We start from the raw sequence: 7099 nt of genomic DNA, 5'->3' as shown, positions 1-7099 counted from the left end.
CTCACCTAGTCAAGCAGGACACAGCCAGGGACCAAATGGGATCCCCCTAAAGCTCTGGGCCCAGGGCAGGCCCTTCTTGCCTGAATTTAACAGAATACAAACTATGAATGCAGGAAAAAAATATAGAAGCTTACATACTAATGTGTCAATTTTGGGTTTCCAGCAGTTAAAGCTTAATGGGGACCAGGGGACATGGATGGATGACATGGAGAACAGAGGAGTAATACCACCAAGAAAAAAAGAAATACAATAAAGTCTGCATTAAAAGGCATATGTGAGGCCAGCATGGCAGCACAGGCCTTTAATCCCAGCACTCAGGAAGCAGAGGCAAGCAGATCTTCATGAGTTCAAGGCCAGCCTGGTCTATAAATCGAGCTCCAGACCAGTCAGGGCTACATAGGGAGACCCTATCTCAAAACAAACAAATGATATGTGTATCATTACATTCATATATTTACATTTATATATCAGGCAAGCATGAGTATTCATAAAGAAAATGTTGGGAATGAAACTCAGTTGGTAAAAGTGTTTTCTAGGGGCTGGAGAGAAGGCTCAGCGGTTAAGAGCACTAACTGCTCTTACAGAGGACCCAGGTTCGATTCCCAGCACCCACATGGTAGTTAACAACCATCTTTAACTCCAGTTCCAGGGGATCTAACACCATTTTCTGATCTCCGCAAGAATTCCACAACCCAGGTGCACTTACACACATGCAGGCTTTTCTAGTATGCATGAAGCCCTGGGTTTAATCCCTAGACCACATAAAACTAGACTTGGCGCAGGTCTGTAATCCCAGCATTCATCAAGTAGAGATGGGAGGATCATAAATTCAAGGTCATCTCAGCTATATAGTGAGTTGGAGGTCAGTCTGGGCTATGTGAGACCATGTCTCAAAAAAATAAAAAGCTAACATCACCAATGAAAGAGGTACATGACATCATGCAGCTCTTGATGTGATAAAACATTCATGTATAATCTAAACCTAATCATGAGGAAACAAACAAACCCAGATTACAAGACACTACAATGTAAGTGGGTTGTATTCACAATGTCAAGGTCATGATGGGTATGAGTGGCACATGCCTGTACTCCCAGCACTTGAGAGGCTGAAGCAAGAGGAGTTTTGAGTTTAAAGCAGTGTGGGCAACATGGGCAGTTCCAGGACAGCCTGAGCTATGTAGGAGACCTGTCTCAAAATACAAAAAGCAGGCACGACTAGGGAGATGGTTCAGTGGGTAAACTGCTTGCTGTTCAAGCATGAGCACCTGAGTTCAGATCCCCAGCTCTCATATAAAAGGTAGGTATGGAAGTACACATGTAACCCTGGGGCTGGTGCAGGGGGAAAGAGGTTGTAGTGGAGACAGGAGGATGCTAGGAGCTTGCTGGCCAGCCAATGTAGCTGAAACGGAGAGCTCCAGCTTCAGTGAGACTCTTTGGCCTCCACATGTGCACATACAGGTGCACGCACATATGTATGCACACACAGAGAAGTCAATGCCATGAAAAACAGAAAGAAACAGATGCAGACTGAAGGGAACTCAACGAACCCAACTAGAAGCAGTATTTGATTTTTGAATTGAATCCCAGACTGGAAAAGTGAGTATTATAGGGTCATTAGTTGGTGAAATCAGAATATGGGCCCTATATAACTACAAAGTACATTTGTTTTCTGCTCTTAAGAATCATGTATTTTGGAGCCAGGTGTGGTGGCGTGAGTCTTTAACCCCAGCACTCGGGAAGCAGAGGCAGGCGGATCTCTGTGAGTTCAAGCCCACCCTGTCTCAAAAATAAAAAAATAAAAAATGGTGTATTTCACAAAGCCATCCCATCCATCCAAAGCTCGTAATTTATCTTTTATGTGTTATGTATGAATGCTTGGCTTTCATGTAAGTACGTGTACGATATGGGTGCCTGGTACCCATGGAGACCAGAGTCAGATCCCTTGGAACTAGAGTTATGGATGGTTGTGAGCCACAATATGAGTGCTGAACATCAAATCCAGGTCCTCTTCAAGAGCAAGTGCTCTTAACCATTGAACCATCTCTCCAGCCCCCACACAAGTACTTTAAAAGGGCATGAGGTCTATGATGTGTTTTCAAATGGCTCCACAAATATAAATATAAAGCACATCAAGGGAAATGATCACAATCCAGGCACAGAAGAGTTCTTTGCACTACTCTTACAATTAGTGTGTGATCATTTGCAGAAGCATGTGAATCTAGTGGTGCACACACACACCTGTGAAGTCCAGAGGACAACTCTGGATGTTGCTCCTCAGGCACCATCCACCTTTTTGTTGTTGTTGAGAGATGCTTTTTAACTGGCCTCCTGGACTTCACCAAGTAGGCTAGGCTGGCTGGCCAGCAAGCCCCAGAAATGGACCTGTCTCTGCCCGCTCAGCACTGGGAGTACAAGTGGGCACCACAACAGGATTTTTTTTTAAATGTGCATTCTCAGGTCCTTGTGCTTACAAGGCAATACTTACCGTCGAAGTGATCTCTCCAACCCCTCAAAATTAAGTTTTAACCAGAAGAGAGAGCACCTATGTTCACAGACTAAGGCAAAGCACCAAATGGGGAAAAGATATTGGTCAATGGCAGCGGAGACCACTCAAAACAAATGGACAAGTGCTGGGGGTACAGCTTAGTGGTAGAGCACTTGCCTAGCATGTATGACACCTTGTGTTCCATCCCCATCACCAAAAACAAAGAGAGAAGAGAAAAAAAAGAAAAAAGAAATGAAATGAAGGGGGAGGGAGAGAGCTATGGCAGGAGGAAACAAGAAATTCCTTTTCTATTCAGCTAGAGAACGGGTAGGATCACATCCACTGGTCTCAGTATACTCCCAAGAATGTTCCTGTTCAGAAAAAATAAACCAATGAAGGGAATGCAGGGAAAGTACAGATCTGGAAAAGGGGAGCACCCTAGGGATGGGGGAGGTCAAGGGGGCTAACTGACATAATGCTGTGTTAGAATTGGTTGGTATGCCGGGCATGGTGGCAGCCTTTTCTACATAAGGAGTTCCAGGAGGAGCTGAGGCTACAGGGAGACCCTGTCTCAAAAAGACCAAAAATGATAGTAACTGGTATGCAATTGTAGAGGCAGGTGTGACTAAAGGTTAGGCTAAGAACATTTGTCCCAGAAACAAGTAAGAGATGTTTCTGGTTCCCATTTGGCCTCTGAAGTCAGGCAAATGGCTTCATGGAAGTCATGGAAAGTGTCCAATTTTCAGAGGACACTCACCCTGACCCAATTTGATCTCCCCAGCTAAACACAAAGGCTGGCAGACAGCTATCAGTTTTCAACACTCATTTCAACTGCAACCTATTGGCTGATGTTCCCAAGTCCAAGACAGTAAGGGATTCTACATGACCACAGAGCCAGTTGGTTAAAGTTAGAACCAGGAAAATGAGGGAATTCCAAGGAACATGAAGGGAATATCAGAGTCTAACCCACAAACCGTAAGTACACAGCCATTTTTCATCCAATATGAGACCTTTTTATTAATGGAATTGTGCTTACAGAAGACAATTAACAATTAGACAGCACAAACAGGACAAGTATGAAAACAAAACAATCCACAGGGCAAACACAGGCTCAGAGAGCCCCTCACCCAACTCTCAAGGGGAATCAGGAAAACACCAGGGAGTCCTGTGGTAAAGCAGCATGCACCCAAACCAGAGGGCCATCTGGCTCCCACAGCTAGGATAGCAAAAGGCACAATGGCTCTCTAACCCCTTCTGCATCAGCCCCAATCATCTGAGAGGAGGAAGACAACAGGAGCACCACATATGAGACAGAAACAGCCTGGACTCAAAGCCACTGCACAGTCTTCACCTATGGCACAAAATGGCAGAGCTGGCTGGTGAAAGGTCTTTAGAGTTCTACAAGGCCGTGGGCTCCAGGTCTTAAAGATCACATATTTAAAACAGCTAACTCACATTCTATGAGGAACTGGTATTACCAAACTGTCAAGACACCATCACACGAAACTTCCTCTCTGGTTCTAAACAGAGAACACACCAAAGCAATTTCTGTTCCCATTTCATCCATAATGAAACAAAGGGATTCTGACATACTTTGAGAGAGTAAAGATAAAATGGAAAAACAAGACAAAAAAAAGTGCAGAAATCCTTTAAAGTTCAGTTTTGTTAGGTATGAAACTAGAAAATGTTTTACATTTTACTATTACTATGTGCCCATGTGTGTTTGAGTGTGGGTGACTGCACACATGCTATGGTGCCATGTGTGGAGTCAGAGGACAACTCTGAGGAGCCAGTTCCCTCCCTCTCCCTTGGGTTCTGGGGATCAAACTCCAGTTGTCAGGTTTGTGAAACAAACACCTTTACCCACAACCCCATCTCGTCAGCCTGAAACTAGAAATTTTTATAATAAAAAACATAAGGTTGATGTTTCCTGTTGGTTTTTCCTATATATAATGATTATTATGGCATTTTCTACATTTTTCCAATGGCACACATTTACCTACCCAGTGATTTTCTTTTTACTATAGCTTATTTTCAGAGACTAAATTACCAATATTTTTATATAGCTAAAATATGCTAGGTTTAATATTAATAAATATGTATATATACATAGATTCATATTCCCCCTCTCTGGGGAAACATAGGGGAAACAAACTGGATTACAGTGCATTTTTTAAGGAAAAGTTCAAACGAGTAAAAAATATAATCAGTAACTCAAGTTTAAAAAGTGGGTGGGCATTTAGAAGGAAAATCTAGATAAACCTCAGCACAAAAAAACTGTTTTAGAAGTTAACAGCCCTATATGAAATGAATTCAGGCATTACATCCTAGAGAAGAATCCCTGAAGAAAACACTATCTAATCCTAAGGAAAGTCTGACCACTAACAGGGATGGATGGCAATGGAGGGGAGCCCCCCGCAGGCACCTCTTTACTCACTCAGCAACATCAATGCTGTTCCCTCACTGTTAATTCTGAAATATCAAAACTTGATCCTGGGACTGGAGAAATGGCTCAGTGGTTAAGAGCACTGGCTGTGCTTGCTGAGGACCTAGGTTCAGGTCCCAGCACCCACATGGAGGCTAACAATCATTCAAAACTCCAGCTCCAGGGGATCCAACGCCATCTTTTAACCCCCAAGGGCACTGCATGACACAGGTACACTCACACACATACAAAGAAAATAATTTCTTTTAATTAATTTTTTAAAAACTTGCTCCTTCTTCAGCTCTATGTAATTTGTCAAAAATCTTAATATGTAAGCTGGGCATGGTGGTACATTTGGGAAGCAGAAGCAGGAGGATCACTGTGTATTTGAGGTCAGCCTGGGCCACATACTGAGACCCTGTCTCAAAAAATAAACAAGCCAACAAAGAGAATAAAGAGGTCCCTGAAGATCATTAGTTTCAGCATCACATCTTTAGCTGGCAGCAAGGTTTGAGGTCAGCATGGCACTTTTTTTTTTTTTTTTTTTTTTTTTTTTTTTTGTTTTTTTTTGGTCTTTTTGAGACAGGTTCTCCTTGTAGCCCCAGCAGTCCTAGAATTATGTAGACCAGGCTGGCCTTGAACTCACAGATATCCACCTGCTGGGATTAAAGGTGTGCACCACCACACCTGGAGGCACATTGACTTTTAAAAGAGCATTCCTCCTACCACATCACAGTGCTAAAGGCAACCACAAGCCAATCCAGGCTGCTTAAAAGGCTGCAGCAGGAAAAGAGCAAACCCCAAGGTCAGTCTGGGCAACATGGCAAGACCAGATCTCAAAATAACAAAAACCAAACAAAGAAGGTACTTCTTAAAGCTCGAGGCAATATTAAATGTTAAAAATTCTTTAAATTTATTATCTATTTGTTATCTATTTCAATCTACATTCAGGCTTAAAATTACTATGAGGTGACTGACACAGGGGTAAAGTAGGGGCCTGTAGCTGCCTATAAAACAAACACTGCTTACCTCTTCTTTCAAGTAAGGTTTAAAATTTCAAAGTACAACAGCACTCACAGGGGCTGGAGATGTAAGCTTGGTTGGTAAAGTGCTTGCCTAGCATTCACGAAGCCCTGGGTTTGATCCCCAGCATTACATAAACTGGTGTGGTGGTGCACAACTATAATCTCAGCATTCAAGAGGTGGAAGATCCAAAGTTCAAAGTCATCCTTGGTTACACAGTGGGTTCACCACCAGTCTGGGATACATGAGCCCCATCTCAAAAAGATTTAAAGTTCTGGATTAAGAAATAGAAACTGGACTCCAAGAATAGACCCACTCACCCAGACAACCAAATTAATGATGCAATCTGACCACAATGTCAACAGAAAACCACTACACTAAAAGAAACAAGACTTTTAATTCGGATTAAACCAAAGAGGAAAAATAAATCTTCACAAGTTGTAACTGCATAACAGCCTAGCTAAGTCACATAGGTCAGTGGTTCCAACTCTAGTCAAGTTCAGTGTGAAAGTACAGAATCTATAAGAATTCTGCATATTTAGTTATAACCTGACTCAAATACCATGAAAAAGGCAGTAAACATCATAAACATACAGAATACCATCATGTTCAGTTTTGAAGATTCATGAACGAAGAGAATTTAAAAGTATGACATATTGCGAACAGCAACAGTGCCCAGGCAGAAAAATAACCAGTGATTCATGTACACTGATCACAAGCTAATAATTGGCTTGGTTCAAAGCAGTATCTTTCCCTCCCCCTGCTAACAGTCTGATCTGGGTCATGCACACACAAGCAAACTAATCTGGCCAGACTGACGAGGCTTAAAGCCTACTGCCTGATTTGGGAACCATGAACTATGGTAAAATCACCAACTCCCACACTAAATCTCACCGAGTAATATTTAAGGAAAAATTTCACTGGAAAATCACTGTGGTTACAGCAAAAGCAAGCTTCTGTCTTCACAAACAGATTACATCCTAGAGAATATCCTTGGAAAAAAGCATGAATCTTTTAAATCCAATGAACTGGGGAGCCACTAAATCTTAATTTAAAAGGAAACATGTAATGGGTTTAGACCTTGATTCCACCTGAGGGAAAAAACAGGATGAAAATCAGCCTGGAGACAACATTTGACATCAAAACCACCAAGTTGAAAAAGAATC

Source organism: Nannospalax galili, unplaced genomic scaffold (assembly GCF_000622305.1).
Source record: "Nannospalax galili isolate Female #2095 unplaced genomic scaffold, S.galili_v1.0 scaffold1357, whole genome shotgun sequence".
Taxonomy (NCBI): domain Eukaryota; kingdom Metazoa; phylum Chordata; class Mammalia; order Rodentia; family Spalacidae; genus Nannospalax; species Nannospalax galili.
The sequence above is the reverse complement of the archived record's forward strand: the minus strand, read 5'-3'. Positions refer to the sequence as shown.